Source organism: Sciurus carolinensis, chromosome 9 (genome assembly GCF_902686445.1).
Source record: "Sciurus carolinensis chromosome 9, mSciCar1.2, whole genome shotgun sequence".
In the NCBI taxonomy this organism is placed as follows: Eukaryota; Metazoa; Chordata; class Mammalia; order Rodentia; family Sciuridae; genus Sciurus; species Sciurus carolinensis.
Genome location: NC_062221.1, coordinates 97,166,543 through 97,189,246, shown reverse-complemented (window position 1 = coordinate 97,189,246; position 22,704 = coordinate 97,166,543). Strand labels below are relative to the sequence as shown.

General features: G+C 32.8%; 1 pseudogene; it reads left to right on the top strand.

The window, feature by feature from the left end:
- The first annotated feature begins 14,472 nt into the window (after positions 1-14,472).
- Positions 14,473-14,841, top strand: LOC124992356 (splicing factor 3B subunit 6-like; annotated as a pseudogene).
- Positions 14,842-22,704: the final 7,863 nt, after the last annotated feature.

Below are 22,704 nucleotides of genomic sequence, written 5' to 3'. Positions count from 1 at the left end.
AACTCCTTCCTTTGATTATCTATCTTCATAAACTGTCACCTAAATTTATCATGGAGACAATGTGGCAGTACAACTATAGCTTTGCTTTGTGTGTGTGAAATGAATAAACACACAGTGATCAATCACTGACTGATCTTGAAAGAAGTAACATGACTGGTCACTCAGCCTCATGTTCATCTCTTATTTAAATAGTGATTTGTGGATGGGAAAGGTAGCAATGGAGTTTGAATTACATGCAATTATGCACAACTTCTATAATAGGGCAAAACTGTAATTCAAACTGTGTTTTGGACAGTATAGTGATAATTAACTAAATCATGGTAAATGAAATCTCTGCATGTCAGAACTTTACAAAGCAAGGAATGACAGTATTTACTGCAATGAGAACTAGGCTGAATGTTAAATTTAATTGCCAGTGAACACTTTCATTATTGACTCATCAGGTAGCTCAACAGAGTTAGCAACCAAGGGTAACTAACAAGGTTTTAGCTTTTGTCATATACTTCAGAGGTACCCCCAAACACATATGTACCCAAGCAAATGTGGAAGATAAGTGAAAGCAGCATGCTTACCAGTGTAAACACAGCCTCAAGACCAGTGCTCCACTTGCCCCAACCATATGAACATACATAAACCTCTAAGGTACAGAAATTCTGCAATTTGTACTCCTTAGTTTTTATTTGATGCTACTAGTAACAGAGATCAACACAGAAAAAGAAAAAGTCACTTTATAGAGACCAGTATTCAACTGGAACTTTGAGCTCATTTGTATCTCAACAATTTTATCCAACAGTTTTCTTTTAACTTTCCATAAAACTGTTAGCATATGAGTCTGTCAACCTGGTCACCAATAGTGTCATTACTGACCATAGATATCTAATCCCATCATACTGCCTTGCACTCTTGGTCCTATGGAGATCATATACATTCTCTTCCATTCAAAATTCTAACCTCTCCAACCACTTTCCATGCAGCCACATCAATTCTCTGAACTAAAACACTATGAATTTCCCCCAAGTTGTTTGTGAATATTATGTTCATATTATATATAACTATAGTTCATGTAAATTTTTAATAAACTAATTTTTCTCTCATGTAGAAAACAAAACCAAAAATAATTACAGGTATAATCTAGTGCATATGCTGAGAATTTACAAGAAATTTACAAAAACCAAATGAAAGATTCTAGAAAAAAATTAAGGGCATTAATAGGAGACTGATAAAGAATGTCTTTTCCCAACACTGAATCCTCCCAATGTTTTCCTCTTTTTCTATAGAAACAAGAATTTTTTTTGTCTTAAGGAAGATTCTTAAATTTTGTGATTATGTTCTACAAGGAAAGAAATCTTTTAAAAAAAAACTTATTCTCAGTAGTCAGTAGCTAACGTTAAATTCTTTTATCTGACATTACAAGAGTTCAAAGTTTGTTGTAAAAGTCAGTAATCAAATCCACAAAGGATGTCTCTGAGGATGGGATTAGGAAGTAAACACATCCTGAAGTCAACTGTTAACCTCACATTACATCTTTCAATCTATCAGGAAACATCAAGGAGATTAGAATCAAGGAAAAACCACAGTAATTGATAACTTACTAATAAAGGTCAGCCACAAAGAGTAATTAGATCTGTATATAGTACCCAGAAGGCTTAACTCTGCCTGTGTTGCAATCTTCAACCAAAAGCCCTTAGGAGCATTGCTTCACTGTAGGCTAGGGGTAGGCACAGCCTTTTATAACATGAAAGGGTTGAAGATTAACAAATTCTAGCATTATAGTGTCAGAAAGTGCATCATACTTTGAGGCTACATGAAGTGTGAGGAGTGTTAAATCTCCATGTCACAATCAGAAGGGTACAGGCTACTGTAGAACTAAGCAACTCAACCGAAGTGAAGAAAGTAAAATTTTCACCAAAGCTTGGCTGTTGAGCAATAAGACTGAGCTACAGTGTTAGATGGCCAGTAGCACATATTTTCTGATGTAAGATCTCTTCTGAAGGCCTAAACTTCATACTCTTTACTTTTATTCTTTTCACTCAAATTAAAAACATGTTACAAAACATGGTATGAAAATAAAAGTTTGCTATAGTTTAGTTACCATCTTTAAAAACACTCTAACCTTGGGCAGTAAATATGTGGTCTTCAAGGAAAAGTCCTCCATAAGTTCACAGGTTCCGAAAGTGGACATTCATTTAGTGAAAACTATATAGTTGTCTAATATTCCTAGGCATTAGGAACTTAATAGGAACAAAAAGGTTTTTTTTTTTTTCCTATTTAGCTATGGTGAATTTACATTTCAGTCAAATGATAGTCATCTTTGTTTTTTCCTTCCTCCTTTAATCAATTATTGATATCTAAAATGTTGCGAGAGCTTTATCTTCAACTTATTTTAAATAAAATTGTGAATAAGAAGAGTTCCTACTTTTAAGAGCCTAAATTCTATAGAAATTGGGAGATCGACTTTTGAGTGTACTAAGGTATGGTCTAAAGAATGGAATTGGTGCTCTTGTAAAGCTTGATTGTTTCTTCTATCAGTTAAAGACACTCATTTCATTAGCCTATGAAAAACTATCGTGACTTTAGCAGCCATGTGGCTACCATCTTGAAAGGAAATGAATTACTCTAAGAAGAGGTTAAAATCTTACTGTATTATTTTTGCTTGACAATATTATTAATTTACAACACATTATAAAACTGTTTTCTGCGATGAAAGATGTGCATAAGATTGACATGCACTAAATAACACTGAAACACTTGATCAAAAATTACCCAAGCACCTTTCAATCTTCTGATTAAATAAAAGACGTCAATATGCTGTTTTTATGCTTCTTGTAACTCACAAATACTTGCTCATCTTTTATGGAATACAAAGCAGACTTTATTAATAGATCCTTTGTTAGGCAACACCATTTAACTCAAATTTTATTCTGGTCTCATTTTTATTTATTTTGCGTAAGTGTTTTCTATTTGTAGTAACTTTTATGCAATTTTTCTAAACATTTGTGTTAAAAATAAGTCAATTTAATCAAAACTAAACGGCATAACAGAAAATATTTGGAGTTGGTTAAAATTCTACAGGTGGTATGAAAAAGGGTAAAATTTGGGAAACACACGTTAGGGTCACAGGAGATGAAGTTGATTGATTATTTGCCATGAAGCACAATGGAGATAGCAAAACTAGAGTTTGCTCCAGACTTAGAATCAAGGACTTCTTCATAATGGTATATGAAGACCACCAAGAAACATTGCCCTAAAAGGAACTTCTTATTCCTCTTCTGAATCTCCACAACTCATTTTGCCTACTTACTGTCTCCACCTTCTTAAATGATTTTCTTATCCTGATTGCCCATACTGACCTACAAGAGACTTTTCACATTTTGACTCTTTTTATCTTCTTTCTTTTCTCACCCTGGTACCAGTATACTCTAAGTTGCTCCTGAACTCTACCTCCCTCTCCTCCCGTAAATTATTCTTCCAAGACTACTACATCTTGTAGTTTCAATCATACTCCATTCTCCCCAGGCACAAGTCTTGATTCTATATTTGTGAAGTTTAAGCCCAGGGGGACAAATCTAACTTGCCAAGTTATAATATAATTATATTCAGAAGTGAATTTACCTTAATAATATGAATAGTAGTCACCATTCAAGATAGTGTATGTATTTTCCATAATTTTGCATTTCTTTTTTATAATAGAGCTTGCAAAACTGAATAAACTTCAGGCACCATACAATATGGTCATTAGTGACTTTAAAATAACTAATTCAATCATTGTAGAAAAAATAATGAAATAATTGTAAACAAATTATGGGTACAATTAGAAATTATGGGACATTGAGAATCAAAACCATCTATTTGGTCAGCTTATTTTCTGAAATAAAATTGTTTTATTATTCTATTACCTTTATTACCATGGTTTTGCTATTTCAGAAGACATTTGCCAAAGCAAACAACTTTGTTATTAGAGGATTTTATGAAATTCACATCAATTCTTCAACAAAAGTGTTAACAGTTTGCATCCTAAGACTCTTTGAAACTCTAGGCCCAAAAGTCTTGTATTGCTGTTTCCACAAATTCTAAACTATTATACCATGATTCTTATGCAACCCTAATCCATCTTCTTCTCTGCCACATTTAAAACTCACATTAAATAAAACTTCAGATTCTCATTAAAAATTGATCTCATTCATTCAAAGTTCTGAGGTGGTCTTCTCAGTCAGTGTGATAAGTAGTAAGCCCAAAGTTGTCAAACACTGTGTTGATATTGTTTCAAGAGCCAGCACTCAACCATGTTTGATCCCTTTTATGAATTCAGATGTAGGCAAAGAATCATTTTAGCTGCAATCTTAAAAATTATGAACACACCAAATGGTTAAAAGGATATACTGTGCTACCAAAAACGGTGAATCCAACCTAGTGATACTTAGAATTTTAATGTGTAGGATCTGAATTTTATCCAGTTTCTCAATTTCTTATGAAAATATTTAAGCTTTTGAAAAGTAATGCTTGGTTGCCTTTTATGGGAAACAAGTGAAGCAGAGTCAATTTTTGGAACTCATTAAATGTGAATAGATGTAGGATTTCCTTTTTTTTTATCAAATTTCAAGGAAAAATATTAAACCACCAAGTTTTAATTTCAGAGATAGGGGAAACAGAGATCTAGTAAAGCCCATGTTCAATTTATTCAATCTAGTTCATACATATTTTTGATCCCATTTCAGAGTTTCCTATCAACTACAATGGTTGAACAAAACCCAGCAGGGGCCGTGACTCAAGTTTCCATAAAGGGGAGAAGAGACAGCAAGACTACACTACAAAACTAATTATTGATTATTGAAAATATTCACCTATCGTCATTGACACGGAGATAAAGCAGCCAGCCTCCACCACTTTCTAACTCATGAAGCTACAATATCTTTTTTATTTTATTTTTTCAGGATAAGAGGGCATTTTCACTTTCATATCACCTCATATGCCACCCTTTTTCTGCCCATAAAGATAATAAGGTTCAGCATTAGGAATTTTCTATTCCAATAGCATCTGTTTTAAGAGTTATGCAGACTTACTGACTTTCTAAAAATTTTATCTTTTAATTGATCATCCTAAAATCTAGTAATGGAGGTTAAATATAAGAAAGAGGGTGAGATGTCTAGAAAGGACAGTGAAGCCATAAATTCAAAGACATATGCTGAGTCATTGGAAATGTATGTCTCTTATTAAAAAGGGTTCTCATTATGAGTAGATGCTTCACAGGGCAAAATTTGGAATGTGGGCAATTCCACATATGGAAGTTTACTTCCTTTGTGTATATCAAATAGGGCAAAGTTCTTAGAAAACCAAAAGAAGGTACCTAATCAGCATGGTTAAACTGAAATGTCTCTGGCAGGGATAAAATATTGAGTTTCATTATGTATGGTAGCAAAGCCAAGAGATGTTCTAGTCCAGGATTCCTCAATCTGAGTATTATTGCCATTGAGGTCTTGTGATTCTTTGTTGTAGGCAGCTGTCTAAGCATTATGAGATATTTCAGCTGCAATATCTTGCTTCTTTCTTTTTCTAGTCCTCTTGATTTTGATATTCATTCAGGTCATCTTCATTTATGCAAAAATGTGTGATAAAAATGTGCAAAGGCACAAAAGAAGATGAGTGAAAATCAAGGACCCACAGAATTAGGACTTTGCATTCCTTTGTGGTGATCTACAACAGCCAAATGTTTACTAATAGCTTCTATTTGCTGAATTTGCTTTCAAGATTAGAAATATCATATTGCCAGGGAGATAAGAATAAAATAAAGATAAAAGGTAAGGATGAATTTGTTGGGAGAAAATGAGGAATGTGAAGGTTCTCAAGTCAGGCTAATATGTATGTTCTAAATGTTCCATCAGCAGTTAATTTTGACTAAACCATTTATTGTTTGACCTTTCTTGGAAAGAATAAGGTAATCTTTGTTTAAAGAAAACTTCAGTTTCAAGATTCCAAAATAAAACAAAAACACAAATAAGGAGATTTTTTTAGTTACACAAGAGGAAATTATAGAGGAAAATAATATTTCTATTTTTTTTTCAAAAGAAATAAAAAGGTATATGTCAAGTGATTACACCTTTACATGAGTATGGTAGTATTTTCTTAAATTTCTTTTAGTTCTAGATGGACACAATACCTTTATTGGATTTATTTATTTTTATGTGGTGCTTAGAATAGAACCCAGTATTTTACAAGAAAAAAGTCAACATAAAACATCAACTGACAGTGATATGAATAGAAGTATATTATGCTGTGTTAACTTTAAAAAGAAATTTCACAGCCTGCATTATTTTTATATCTGTTGCTACTATCTATTTGAGTACTGTGTTTTAGAGTGTGAGTTCTAAGAGGTCAAGCTCTTTGATTCTGAGTCCTTTAAATTTCCAAAGTCAATTCATGCACATTAGAACTTAGAAAGACTGCAATAGTTGCATGAACTGCCATATTCATTTTCAGTTACAGCAATTCATCCCAAAATTTGCACTTACAGAAACGGTATAGTATCTTTACCTCCATGTGTGCTTCATTCCATCTTGGGCATTTGAAATTCCAAATTTATTTCTTATTTTAGTCACCATTCTCATTACTATAACCAAAAGACCTGACCAAAAAAATTAGAGGAGGAAAAGTTTATTTTGTGGATCATGGTTTCAGAGGTTTCAGTCCATCGATGGTCAACTCCATTCCCCAGGGCTCAAGGTGAATAACATGAAACTCATGGCAGAAGGGTGTGCTGGAGGAAAGTCACTCAGAACATGTCACCAGGAAGCAGAGAGATAGAGAGAGAGAATATGTTCAGCTCACAAAATATGTAACCCAAAGGCACTCCCCATATGACCCATCTTCTCCAGTCACACCCTACCTGCTTACAGTTTCCATTCATTCCCAATTAGAGGATTAATGCACTGATTATGTTAAGGCTCTCATAACCAATAATTTGACTTCTAAGCTTTCTTGACTTTCTCACACATGAGTTTTTGCAGGACACCTGATAGCTAAACCATAACACTTCTTTACTTCATGTTATTAATAAGATTAACATACTTTTATTAGTATCATTGCCAGTACAACATAAGGGAAATGTTGTTTTTTTTTTTTTTTAGAATAAGTTGATTTCTTGTTGAAGTTATCTACAAGTCATAACCAAATGCTGAAAACTCTTCTCCCACATACACATAACCTTATTACATGACCTTGTCATCCTGCTCTTTATCCTGTTAAGAAAAAAATAAAAATAAAAAGTCATGATCCATAGGTAACAAAATTGATATTTTCCAGGTATCTCTCAGCAAAAGACACAAGTCATAAAATAATTGTTTCCTAAGCACATTTCCCCCCATAGTCTTTACTTATCTCCCAGAATTGTGTCTAATTCCTGCTGAAATAAGGTCCTTTCCATTAAAAAAAAAAATTATCTCTTGTTCAAGAAGCAGGTTTGAAATTGTTGCTTAGCTTTTAGGAAATAGATGAAAATGGGAAAAAAAGTGTCTCTATGACCTGGAGCAAAAGCTTTAAGTCAAATAAAAAATACTCCTTAAGGGGCCACATAAATGTTTTCATCTACATAAATCAATATCATTCTATGCATGTCTCATTTGGGGAGGATCAACTGCAGGAGAACTCTCTTGCATAATGTGAAAGGAGTCATTTAGGATGAAATTTTTACCTGATTTTCTGCCAAACCCAGCACTGTGCAAAGAGAGAATAAATCCTGATGTTGATTTGTCCTGCTATAACCCAAACAAACCTGAAGGGGAACAAGATATTAGTCCACTATATACAGATACCTGGAAGGACTTCAATGCCACCCCCTTTGGAGTAGATGACATTCCCTAAAAGGACGCGGCCACTGGTGAGAAGTGGGCTAAATGTCAGTCCTTGCTAGTATCCTCAGCCAGATTCCTTTGTGCTGTTACCAAGATGCACAACCATATGTGCTAGCCTTGGGCTCAACCAACAGCTCTGTGTACCATCTGTGCTGATGCAATTATTACTCTATGCTTTTAATCTGGGTCCATTGTATCATAGGGTTGGGGAACACTTATCCTTATTAATTAGGCACAGAATACATGGTTTATATTTCTATATAGGCAAGCTTTAAATATCATGACAATTTGTTTCTCACGCCATTCTTTAAATAAAGAATTTTATCAATATAAATGTAGATGTAAATCATCACATCATAAATAATAATTTAGTTGCCTTTCTGTATTCATAGGTTCCCATTTGCAGATTCACTCAATTATACCTTATAAATATGTTGAAATATTGTGTTTATAGTAAATATGTACAACATTTTTCTTGTTAATCATTCTTTAAACAATACAGTATGACAATTCTACATATTATTTACATTGAATTAGGTATTAGAAGTAATTTGGAGATGATTTAAAGTATGTAGGAGAATGATCGTAGCTTATATGCAAATACTACGCATATTTATATAAAATACTGACAATCCCCAGATTTTGGTTATCTGTGGAGTTCATAAAACCAGTCCCCTGTAAATACTGAAGGTAAATCAAACTTATCTTTCAAGAAGTATCTGACTAGGTGCAGTGGCAAATGTCTGCAATCCCAGCTACTTGGAGGTCTAGGGCAGGGGGATCACAAGTTCTGGGCAACTTGGGCAACTGAAAGAGACCCAGTCTTTATATTTAAAAAAGAAATTAAATGACTGAGTCTATACCTATCACATGCAAAATATCTGGATTCGATTTAAAGTACCAAAGAATAAATATTTGAATATCTGCTAATGAAATGAATCTGCTAATGAATATCTGCTAATATTGAGGCAATACATTAATATGAGACCAAAATAGTACTAGTAGTAATTCAGGCAAAACCAATATGTCTATGAAATTAGAAAACATAAGTAAATGTTGTCAACAAGGGTATACTTACTTATAAATTTATACTGGTGTAAATTGTAATTGTTTCTAATTTCCATGTCGAAATAAGTAATACATTCCTAGTGTCAGACCTCATGAAGGCAAAAAGCTGTTGTATACTTTCCCTCAAAATTTACTGTTGATTTTCATGAACGCAATATAACACAAGCATGATTGGAACTATTGATCCATTTTTCAACCAAATAATGAATATCATCATTTGTAATTAATTTATAAAATCTGGCTTAGGTAAAATAATGATGTATGCATTTGTGTAGCTACATGTGAATTTATATCAGTGTAATTATCATGAAGAGTGCTATGAAGTCCTGTCCAAACTTCTGCCTTGTATTAAAACACTTAGAAAATCAGAATTCCACATTATCTATGGGTACAGTGTTAATTCTGAACATTATATAGCAGAAAATAGAACATCAAGTCAAAACTTCTAGAAAGTGTATATTGCTTGGCAAACCAATTCCTATACTAAAATATCTGTGGGTTATTGGAAGAAAAGGACAGCACAGACATACCTCAAAAATATTGCGTTTTGTTGAAATTGCCTTTTCCTGGGATAGAGACTTGTCTGTAAAATGTGACCACAATGATTTTTTAATGATTTTATACCGGCTCGTTATAGAAAGCAAAGATATTTAATTGTAATCATGAAGAGGTACTGGTAATCCATCTAGTATATTTTAAAGAAGTGTAATAAAAAACAGCTCATAATAAAGAGAAATAATGTGTACATTTTTAAGAAGTTAAAAAAAAAGTATTGTTAAATAACTTGATAACTTCAGCAGCAACAGTTGGAGTTTTATAAAACATTTTATTCTTTTTAAAAATGTATTGCCTCTTTTAAAAAATTATTTAAATATTATCTAATAAGCCAAATGCAGAGCTTCTCTAAAAATAGCAGTGGTCCTAATTATAAATACATAAGCACAGAGATGCATAGAAAGAGATAAAATATAATGACACTTACTATAGGGCAAGCACTTTGTTCGGGACTTTGCAAACACTAGTTAGTTTAATCTTCAAACTTATCACAGGTAAATTGAAGTTTTTTCCTTCTTTTTTTGAACAAAACTGAAACTGAGGCTTAGAAGTAATGAACAACTTGCCCTGGCAGGACAGCACAGCTGATGGGCTGGCAAAGTCTCAGCTACCCTGCTTTCTCCATCTATCAAGTCCTGTACAAAAGGTGATGTCACTGTTACCACACCATCAGTTACTACCAGTAAATTGTTCTTCATATTATTATTAATAACTACCCCAAGTGATCCTTGAATAACTAGCCTTCTATAAGAAGTGAGTTGCATATCTGACTAGTAGAATACATGGTTCATATATATAAGGTTTATTTGAAAGTTCCTATATCCTGAGACCTTGTTGCAAATCCTTGACTCTTATCTTCTATCCTAGGAATGAGGCAGAGTATTAGACCCAAATTCAAGCTACAGGAATATAGAACCAGGTTGTAGCCATTAATTCAAAGTAGGCACTATATTTTGAAAGTTTACACCCTAAGTCCATAGGGTATCATGCACAAAATGACACTGTATTGGTACCTTTAACAATGTCATTATAATTTTTTACCAGGATGGCAGATTCTGGGTAATGGTGATGTAGCATCTTGTGAGATTATTAGATCCTACTTTCATGTGCTCTTTGCCATATGGAGAGTTCCTTGTTTTGAGGTGATGTTCAGTAAGATATTGTTTGAACTCACAGCGTGGTTTTGGTTTTGAGTGCAGCAGGCAGAGAAGGGAAACTCCTCCTACCGGATATAGATATCAAGTACATTTAAAAAGTGTCTAACATGGTTTGAATGTGTCTTCCTAAATTTAATGTTTGAAACCTTAATTCTATTATCTCTAATCCATATTCTTAATCATGTTATTTGAGTTATTGCAGTATATGTTAGCAAAATGAAGCAGCTCACTCACTGAACAGTCACTATCTTTAAGCAGCAGGGATAGATCCTTCTTCTTTAGGCTTTATGAAGATTTAATCTGCTTATTGTATTAGAAACAATGAAGAGAGTCACAGGAAAACACAAACTTCATCCTGTTAAAGCATCTCCTTCTTGTAAAGTTTTGGCTTAATCCCTAGTCAATGAGCACAAGATTTTCTCTAACAAGAAGAGATTTGTGATATTACTCATAAGAGGCATTAAATGCCTAAATTTGCTCCTCTCCTATTTGTCCCAAGTACTGCTTGTCCCAGAAGAGTTAGGTATACATGGAACAGAAATGAGCCCAACCCAAAGCTTGGAACTGAGCTAGTGAAGCCTAGAGCAGATGAGTTCCAACCAGTTCACAGACAACAGACATAAAACCAAATGATTCTTATTCAAATCCTCTGACTTTTGAAATAACTAGTCATGCAGCAATATAACTGGCAACAGATGAATGATACAGAATATACCTACTTTAGAAATGGAACTGTTAAAATGGGTTCTCCGATGTTCCTAGCTTCGCTGGAGGGTGAGGCAGGAGGATTGCTGGAGCTCATGACTTTGAGATCAGCTTAGGCAAAACAAAAGAAAGAAAGAAAGAAGAAGAAAGACAAGAAAGAAAGAAGAAAGAAAGAAAGAGAAAGAGAGAGGGAAGAGAGGAAGAAAGAAAGAGAGGAGAAGAGAGGAAGAAAGAGGAAGGAGGAAAAAAGGAAGAGAGGAAGAAGAAGGAAGGAAGAAAGGAGAGAGAAAGGGGGGTAAGGAGAGAGGGAAGAAGAGGAGGAGGGAGGGAAATGAAGGAAGGAAGAAAAGGAAATTGAGACATTAACTTAGCATATATAATTTCATAGTTTTCCCCAGGACTGATGATCTTCTTATTCCCATATTCACAAAACTAATGACTATCTCTGTAAACTTTGTATGAGAAGCAGGACATATATAAATACTTTCATACCTATAGCTTTATGTTTGTTAGATTGTCTAGTTGTATTTTAGGCAGGATTATTTATGCTGCCTTGTTTTATATGTATGCATAATTTGAGAAATCAAGATTCTTAAGACACTTACAAGGAAACCATCCCTATATTTGAGTGCCAATATGACAGTCACTCTAGAAATGCACATATGGGTGTTTATTTTGAAGTGTTGCATTTTTCTGGCACTTTACACTATGAAATATTAATACAGTTTGAAAGTTATAAAAGGCATTTAGAATAAATAATAGACATAAAATGGGAATGGAATCTCTAGCCAGGAGTCTGAAGTTACATTTAAAAATCATCATCCATTAATTTTACTTTTTTATCTATTGAAAATAATAATTTACAATATGAAAGCAAGATTCAGGGATGGACTGTTAGTTCTTCCTGGATATATGCTTTCTTCCTCTCCCACCACTAGTATTTAAATTTCCTATTGACAAATTTACTCTTCTTTTGTCCCTAGCCACCATTTTTGAATGAAAGGATCCCTACTCTCAGTTCCATAGAGGGAGTGGGAGGAATTTCCTGAGTGGTTTCAGTGTATCAGCAGTTCACAGTGCTAGTGCAACTAAGAAGACCCTTAATATTGCTTCTGGGGAGGAAAAAATTTCTTCTGAAGAAGAAACCTCTGGAACAGACTCTAACTCATGTGAAGCAGTTTTGTCCTAGAGTGTAAGACATAGGACAGGGTTAATATTTAACAGGTGAAACAACCTCTCTGCATCAACTGATTATGTAAAACCACAAGAAAATGGATTCTTTTGGCTTAAGAATGGAAAGATGTAGGTAAAAAGATAAAAGAAAATATTTAGGATGAATAAGTAGAAAGATTGAATGTACAAACATGAAGACTATTTTAGTCAGTTTTGTATTGCTGTGACTAAAAGACTCAACAATTATAGAAGAGGAAAAGTTTATTTGGGGACTTACAGATTCAGAGGGCTCAGTCTATAGGCAATTGGCTCCATTCCTCAGGACTCAAGGTGAGGCTGAACATGGTGGAAGAGTGTGGTGCAGGGAAGGAGTTCACGTGATGATCAGGAAGCAGAGAGAGAGAGATTCCACTCACCAGATACAAATATGTACCCCAAAGGCATGCCCCTCTGACCCACCTCCTCCAGCCACACCCTAACTGCCTTCAGTTACCACTCAGTTAATCCTATCAGGGGTTTGATTCACTAATTAGGTTAAGACTCTCATAACCCAGTCATTTCTCCTCTAAACCTTCCCGCGTTGTCTCAACCATGAGCTTTTGAGGAACACCTCACATTTAAATCAAACAAAGACAATAGTTAATAATAGTGTATTGCAGGGAAAATTTTTGCTCAATAAGATTCATAGCTGCTCTTGTTGCAGGGATGGGGGAGATAACTATATGAGATGATGGTTAATTGGTTTGTTCCACTGTAGCAACTATTTTATTATATAAGTATATGATAACATCAGGTTGTATTCCTTAAATATACACAATAAAATTTGTAATGAAGAACCAAAGCAAAATATGAACATAGACTCTGCTACTTTGAAATGACAGGAAGGATCTATATATGCATGTATATACAAATACACATATATGCATTAATACACATACATGTGTGTATTCTCTGTATGTATGTATATATGTATATTTTGTATTCTTATATTGAAAGGAATGGAATACCTGCAATTTTCCAGAAAGAGGCTTGAGTTTGACATGAACAAGCAATCTTCCCTCTCGATTTCCTCTGTTACATAAAATAACAGCCAAGGAAAGCAAACTAATAAAACAGGAAGATTTTTAATTTTAAAAAGGGTGGTTACAACCAATAGAAAATTCAACATTTAAAAAGGTTTCAGTTAAAATACCAGTGTTTACAAATATGTGGAAGAAATAGACTCTCATGTGTTGCTGGTAAGAGTGTAGATTCCTATAACTATTACAGAAAATTGTCAGCATTTACCAAAGTTCAATGTGTGTCTATCCTTTGACATGGGAAAATGATATGAGGTACACATCAATAGAAATGCATGACATGTTCACTAAAAAACACACTACATTATATTTGTATCATTGCTATAAATAATAGTTTCTAAAGGAAATTATCCAAATGCTTATCAGCACAAAAAAATGAATACATTTTAGTATATTTACAGTGTAATCTAGTACATTAATAAGAGTAAACAAACTGACTGCACATACAATATTGATATATCTTGCAAACAAAATATTGAGATAAAAAATGCAGGCTAAAAATCTTACATTTCATTCATACAAAATTAAAGACTGTTAAATATAATATATCACATCAGACTGCAGGATAGTAGTCTCCCTTGCATGTTACTGGCTGACTGGAAGCAAGCAAGAGTAAGAGATACTCCTGAGCTGATTTAATGTTCTATTATATATATATATATATTTATATATATATATATATTTATATATATATATATTTATATATATATATTCAGGCTTGTGTTGTGCAAGTTCATTCAGATGGAAAAAGTCATTATTTACTATTTTTCAAAAATATTTTTTAGGTTAATATGCTGCCACAGACGTCATGTTGCACTCAAAGGTGAACAAGCTCCGGAGGTGTCTGGAAGAATTCTGTATTTGCTGCGGTAATCTCATCAGCCCTCCAAGATGGTGATGCAAGAGGCTAAGAGGGTGAACATTCGACTTCCACCTGAATAAATCGGATTTTATATGTAAGAAATTTACCATACGAAACCACAGCTGAAGAAATGTATATTTGGGAAATATGGACCTATTTGTCAAATTAGAGGGGAATATACCTGAAACTAGAGGAACAGCCTATGTGGTCTGTGAAGTTTTCTTTGATGCCAAGAATGCATGTGATCACCTCTCAGGATTCAGTGTTTGTAACAGAACCTTGTGGTTTTATACTATAATGCTAACAGAGCATTTCAGAAAATGGACACCAAAAAGAAGGAGGAACAGTTGAAGAGTCTCAGGGACAAATATGACATCACTACAGATCCACCAAAATAGGTGTTTACTGCATTTTCACTTTGGACTAAAATCTTTTCTTACTTTTTAATTAATTTGAATATTAGGATTTCTCAGTTGAGATTCAAAATTATTTTCTTGAAACTTTGATACATACTAGATTATATTGTGTTTATAAACTTAGTGTTTTGTAAAACGTCATTGTTTCCTTTTGAACTTTTCCCTCCTGTTTGATATAGAAAAAAACTAAAAAGTTGAATCATATGAAGGATTGTGCATGGACCTAGGAACTGTTGAGTTTCTTAAGAGCAGGGACCTTTTTGTATTATTAGTGCTTACAGTGTCCAGTCCAGTGATTAGTCATTATAAGAATTTGTTGTAGTCTTGTCATTTATTGAAGGTCTATCAAAAATGAACTCTTCATTACAACACAGTGAATATAGGTATCTGCATGTTGCTGGTGAAGAAACCAAAGTTCATCGTGTTGGTTGAATGAATAAGATGCTTTCATAAAAAGCTGATATAACAGAAACCAGTTATTAATCAGGCCTAAACACTTGAATAATACTTGCCTTACAGATAACCAAACATCTTTGACAGTTGGGTACCCTTGTCCTTAGCACGGAGGTCTCTCATAGCATTGACTTTTCAGGTGACAGAACATTGTTAGAAATTTGAGAGCAAGTAGCTTAGGAAGTAATGATGTTACATGTCTGAGATTGTATTTAAGTAGCCTTTCATTTTAGTTATTGAGCATCTGTATATATTTGGGGCCTTAGCTCACAGTATATCTTTGCCATAAATAAAATATTTCATGTTCAAAAAATATACTTTTTAAACTCCTTAGAAAAAAAGGGTTATTTATTGTGTTTTACAGTTGAACAATTCACAGCTAGCACAGGTTTCAGCAACCTCAGGAACAAACCCTCCCCTTTCTCAAGGCTTTTTTCCTCTGCACTGCCTTACAAAGCAATGTGATTGCAATCATCAAAAATGTTTCCTCTCAAGTATAAGGTCAAAGGAGAAGTAAATTTCTCACTCCATAAAAGTCCTGTGCCTAAACAGACTATATTCAGCTTGGTGATCATCCTTTGAGCCACATAGAATAGAATGTGCTGATGACTATGGTTTTAGGCAAACACCTTCCCATGGAGGCTGGTGTAAGTCAACTTACTCCAAGCATAGGGACTGGAAAGTGAAAAAGGCATTTTCTGTTTGACATGGGGAAATGATATGGAGGTATACACCAACAGAAACACATGACCAACAAGTAAACAAAAAAAATGTGATTTCTTACTATAAATAGAGTAAATGGATACTGTGTATAGGAGGTCAAGTTATCAACAGTAAATAACAGGTATGATTTAACCTTGAGGGCTTGACCATACAAGATTATTCTGAACTTCTCTGATATGATTAAACCAATATAGAATTTTGAGAGCCCTAAAGGAAAGATTCCATCTGTCTTGCTGTCCTGGGTGAGATGCTTAAAGAACCTGGAGGAACTTTAATTTATCTGCTGTGCTGGGTTGAGTTGGTACTATTTCCTGTGGGAGCTAGTATGTGCCAGCAGGGATTATTCTACTTGTGATGTCACAATGTTTGAAACCACAAACAAGCAAAGAAAATCAACAGACTTAAAACAGAAAGAAACAAAGAACCATCTCACAAAAGTGGAAGTATGAGATAAATAAGCTAAGTAATATGATCTATCAAGTATATCAAATATAAAACAATTTTTAGAACAAAAACAGCAAGAAAGTAACATTTTCAACTTAACTTTATAGATAAACTTTTTAAAATGTAGTCATGGTTCAAAGTAAGTCAAACAGGAAGATCTATTGAAAGAATTACAAAGTATGTAGAGACAGCATCAATGATGGCAAACACTAGAGAAAAGATGAGTTATTGAGAGTAGAGGTGAGAGAATTTCCATATGTATAAAAAGGAGCCTCAAATAAAGGAAGTGATAGAGGAGAAATGATATTTAAACAAATAAAGAAAACTTCTTTTATTTGAAGAAAGACGTGTGCCTGAAGACTGACAAGAGTCTCAGAGAAGATTAATAAAAAGGTCATTTAATTAGATATATCCTGGTAAAATTTTTAAATTCCAACAGTAAATAGAAAGTCTTATAAACTTCTATAAGAATACGTAGCTTTCATTAGAAAGATAAACTAACTTCTGATGTATTTATAATATTGAAACCTGGCATTCAATTAAATATTATCTACTGAGACAAAAATAATAGATTGAACTTACTTTTCACCTGTCAGAGAAAGGGAATGATATTAGACATACATGGATTCAGAGATATGCATCACCCATGTGTTCTGAGGAAAATAATCATAAAAATTGAAAATCAGAACTGTTATTGCAAATGATGAGGATTATAATGGGGAATAGTGGTAATGACTCTTGCAATTTATGTAATTGACTATAAATGGATAATGTTATTAGGACTAGGAAATTATGAAAGCCCTGTAAAATAAGATATCTTAAAATAACTTTTCTTAAAATTGCAACAGAATAAAAGGGAAAAACCTAAAGATAGATTTCAACAAAATCCGGACCTTGGAGCTATAAGGAATGGAAAATAAATAAAAACATTTTAAGTGTCACATCTAGGTGAGTGAGACACAGTAGAAACTGTTGAGAACAACCCAATACCCATTTCATATCCTTTCCTTAGTAATAGAAATGCAATTTTATTCATGGCAATAATGTGTCATAATAAAACCTGACATTTTCTATTGTGCCCCACAAATGGAAGAGCCTGGTGGTCCTATGCTTGACAATAGATAAATGTGGAGGTCTTGTGTGTGGTGACTGGCAGGCCGTTGAATGGTAACTGACAGAACTGGGAGATGTGCCTGTTCTGCCTTCTCTCTCTCCACAGATACCTGGGATATGCATATGAAGTGACTAGAAATCATGAGGAAAAGTCCTAAGATAAATGAGAAAGAGAAAAGTGACACCAAAAGTAGGAAAGGAAATAATAACATTGAAAATAACAAAATGGAAAGAAATTTGGATAAATTATATATTTTTTCTTGAATTACCAATAAATAACCTGTGTATACACTGACCAGCAAAGGAAAAAGCCAGATTAAAAATAAAAACATAAACAAATACAAACTTGGGCACATGTGTGTAGGAACCTAGAAGGCGAAAAGCAATAATACCAGAGATACAAAAGAAGAACGTATATGAACTTTGGGAGACTATTATAGATCATTCTCAAGGAAAAAAAATGGAGTGATATGGCTTATATACAAGGAAAGTGCTTGGTCAAAAAGTGGAAATCTTGAACATATAAGAAAGAGATAAAGTACTTAAAACCAATACATTATTTTACAACTGAGTCATATTGCAGAAATTTTAGCAGTTTATTGCATTAATTTTAGTAGCTCTTTTCAAATATGAAACATATAAATATGCATCCTAAATTTCTATGCATATAAATATGCATAGATTTATATTTGGTATTTAGGGTGCATATTTATATTTGGATAAACTATGGAGAATTTCCTACTACAAAATATTACACAATAAAGTTAGATTTCTCTGTGAAGTAGAATTTACATGATATATATTAGTTATATGATATAGTATTCTGTGAGAAAATAAGTTCATAACATTATATTAGGGATACAATTAGTTTACTTCTTTTTGTTTAATAATGTCAAATAGCAATATTGTGCTTCCTAATAGAAATACAGGTTTTTGTTAGATATTGAATCCAAAAGATTAACAAGAAATCTAGGGAAAAACAAAGGCACAAAGGAAACACACTGAAAAGGCTATTGCATTTATTAGTTTTCTATTGCTACAATGACAATTTACCACAAAGTTATTGTCTAAATCAACAAATTTTTTCTCTTACAGTTCTGGAGAATGGAAATCTAAATTCAGAGTTATATTCCTTCTGGAGCCTTAGAAGGAGAATCAATTTCTTTGCCTCTTCCAACCTCTAAAGGTCCCCTGCATTACGTACTTCCTGGCTCTTTCCTTCAACTGGAAAACACTTCACTCCAAGCTCTGGGTGTGAGATCACATTTTGTTCTTCTTGTTTCCCACTTACAATGCTTGTGTTATGATTACAAGGGGCGGGCAACCAAATAATCCAGAATAATCCCCACATCAAATGATCCTCAATTTAATGACAATTTGCCACATAATATATTCAAGCCACCCTGATATTAGAATGTGAAAGTTTTTGGAGGGACACTGTTTTGCTGATCATAGTGTTCAGTCACTTCACTGCATTAATACAATATTGTTCATTGATCTAAAGTTATTAATAAATCTACTAATATTTTCCTACTTAATTGCAAATATTAACATTATATGTTTAAGTTACAAATTAAGTCAGATATAGAATTAGGACAATGTTTTCAGCTCTAAACAATAACAACAACAACAACAACAAAAACAACCAAAGTCCATCCTATTAGCAACTTAAAAAAAAAAACAACTAAGAGTTACACAGATAATTCAAAAAGAAAAAAATATTAACTCAGAATATTTTTCTTATTAATTGCATATAATAAAAGATAAATATTGTAAACTGCAACAAATACAAATTAAGTGTAAAATCTCTACTTTTTTGAAATTATGACACTACATGCCACCTTAATCATGTTAATTACATGTCAGTGTATTTTGATTAACTATGTTATAGAGCATATACCTTTAAATTCAATATTTTTTATTTTAAGAGAACAAAGAATTAATTCTTACTTAAAACATCATTGAAATGCATAATCCTCACTTGTTAGAATTACATTAATACATAAAAATAAATATTTGCATCATAACATTTAAAACCATAATCAAATTGTGATAAAATTTATGGTTAATTATAGAATATTTTTAGAAAATAAAAGGGAAGTCCTCTCATTAAGCACTTTGCTTTTTATTTTGTTGCCATTGATAACTTCTTTCAGTAAATATAGCAGCTAGAATTTGAGAGGTTTAATATCAGAAAAAGACTAGCAGTTATTCAAGTAAAAAACTTTTCAAGTCAGTTTAAGGAAATACAGAAGAATTCAGTGACTTATTCAATGTCACATCACTCCTTAATGGGAAAAAATATCCCTAATTATAACATAGACCTTGCAACTAGAAAATTGCTGTTGTAAATAAAATGTCTTTATAATGGGTACCTTAGCATTATATTAATATCCTCTTGAGAAATTTCAGTATATATGTTCAATATATAGCATAAAGGCAGAATTAGTAGTTACATTTAAATAAAACAATATGAAGTTGATTATAGCACTTTTAAGCAAATTTAAAACCATTAGATCTATTCAAAAATTGAATCTTTCATGTTATTATCTACTAAAAATGATGAATATTTGAACTGATTGTATCTTTGTTATTTTATTGGCTCCATTGTTTGGTACAGTTGGAAAAATTCTTTCACAGAAATTAATTGTATACAAAGTTATCTTTATGACTAAATGAATCAGTTAAATAAGTAGTTTATCCAGGTTAAGATGTACAATTAGAAGAAATAGGTTTTTTTCTTGGTCATAGATTCAGTAGTGTTTTAGAAGGTATATTCTTGCATGAATTTTTCTACTGAAACTTGAATTGTTGTTATTGACTTTAAGCCTCAATGAACATATTAATATTTATAATATGGAAACTTTTACAAAATTCTGGAAATAAGTTTAAATAGTTAATTACAAAAAATTTACTGTTGAGTATTAGCATTAGAGTTAAATATATGCTTAGATCCTTTCTAGGAAATATAATGACCATACAATGACACCAGGTCATGAGGAAGAAGATTTAGAAAAGGAAGAAGAGGAAGGAAAAAAAATTAAGAATTAGGAAGAGGAAAGAGGGGTATGAATGTGTCCCTACAAAAGTCATATGCTGAAGTCCTAAATCCTAACTCCCAAAGTGAATTTATTTTGAGGCAGGGCCTCTAAGAGATATTTAAGACTATGTGAGATATTTATGAGATTATTATGAGTTTTGTGCTTCCAGATGGAACTAGTGGTCTTACAAGAAAGCAGGACTCTTTCTACCCCATGAGGACACTCCAAGAAGACAGTTGTCTACAAGCAAAGAAGAGAGCCCTCAACAAATATGGAATGTGCCAGCACCTTGATCCTGACCCCAGAACTGTGAGAAATAAATATTTACTTATGCCAGCTGTCTATAGCATTTTGTTACAGCAGCTTATGCAGACTAAGTGAGATATGAGAGACAAATAAAGAGAGGAGGTAGAAGAAGAGGAAGAGGAAGAAGTTCAGTGAAATTCACTGTTGGAAAGTAGGTTAAGGTAAGTTGATTTGTGGAGGAACTTTCTGCTTTTATGGTAACAATAATATTGCATGAAGAAAGCACAACTCAGTTTCCATCAATCATCTTTATGTTACGCAGTGCTTTCTAGCATATTTTAATACTTATTTATATAATTTAAAACATATTTTTATCATTGGTAACTCAATGCAAACTGTTGAAATATATCATTCCTTGGATATAATGCACACACACAAAAAAACCCCAAACTAACTAACAGTTCATACAGCAGCGTACAGCTATCTATGTCAAATGCACACATTGAAATCTATTTGTCAAAAGACAAACCCTCAAACTTAGACATAATTGAAATTCTTGTTAATACTCTTATGTGAGGACAGGGCCTGTCCTTTGCTGCCTACCACATCTTCCCTGCTCCTCATATTCCAACTGTAAATCTGTGACACCTGATTACTGTGATCCCCACAGCTACAAATCTTATTATCCCTAGAATGGGGTTAGTGACACCCACCATTTCATAGGGGAAGTTCAAAGTATTAAATACATTTTACATATAAAATACTTAGCATGATGTCTGATAACAAGTAAATATTCAACATGATAGATATTATATATTTAACTATCTATTTTTCAATTTAATGCCTATAAATAGTTTCAGCTTTTTGTGAATTTTCTTACTGGAAATTTGAAATTTCATCACCCAATATATTGATGTAAAAAAACATAACCAATCAAAACAATGGATAAACATATATAAACCCAAAGACTAGAATCATGTTTGTCCAAATGGGCTATTCTGCTCCTTGTGAACCATATAGATATTTTATTAAACAACTCAGCATTCATTGATGAAGTATAACTCCTCTTAACATTTATAGTTAATGTTTATTTAATTGTCTTATTGTAATTGGTTAAGTGAACAATTTTTCATTTTCATGTACAAAATTTCATAGCTAACTGATTGCAAGACAATTACCATACAGAAAAATTTCATAATATTTAACTTGCTATGCATACTAATACTAGAGAGCTATTCTTATATTCAAGTTTATATTCTAAAGGAATTCCCTTAATTTCAAGTATATGTCTATAAACTTGTGCTGATCTGCTCATAATAATACTCTCAAAACTGTAATGTTTGCATAATTTTAATGATTATATTGATTTTCTTCTAGAAAAGCAATGGTAAATTGACTTTCCAGTACATTTCTCAAATTTGAAACATTCAATACCTTAAAATTTTAGCTTATCTCATCTTGCTGGTTCTAAACCTTAAAAACTGTAAATGAAATTGCCAAAAGTTTCTAAGGTCATTAAGTATATTGGGAAAATATATATTATTAAAGTTCCACAGGTGGCCAAGTTTTAAAATAAATATTTTATTTTAGAAAATTTTATTTTTATCAAAAAATTGTGAATTTGGTATAGTGAGTTCCCTTGTACTCCCCACCCCCCTTTATTATTATTACAATTTTATATTATGGTACATTTGTTATAATTATGAAAACTATATTGGGAAATTATTATTGACTGACATTTATACATTATTCAGATCTCCTTAGTTCTTGCCTAATGACTTCTTTCTGTCCTAGAATAGCATTCAGGATGCCAGATGACATTCAG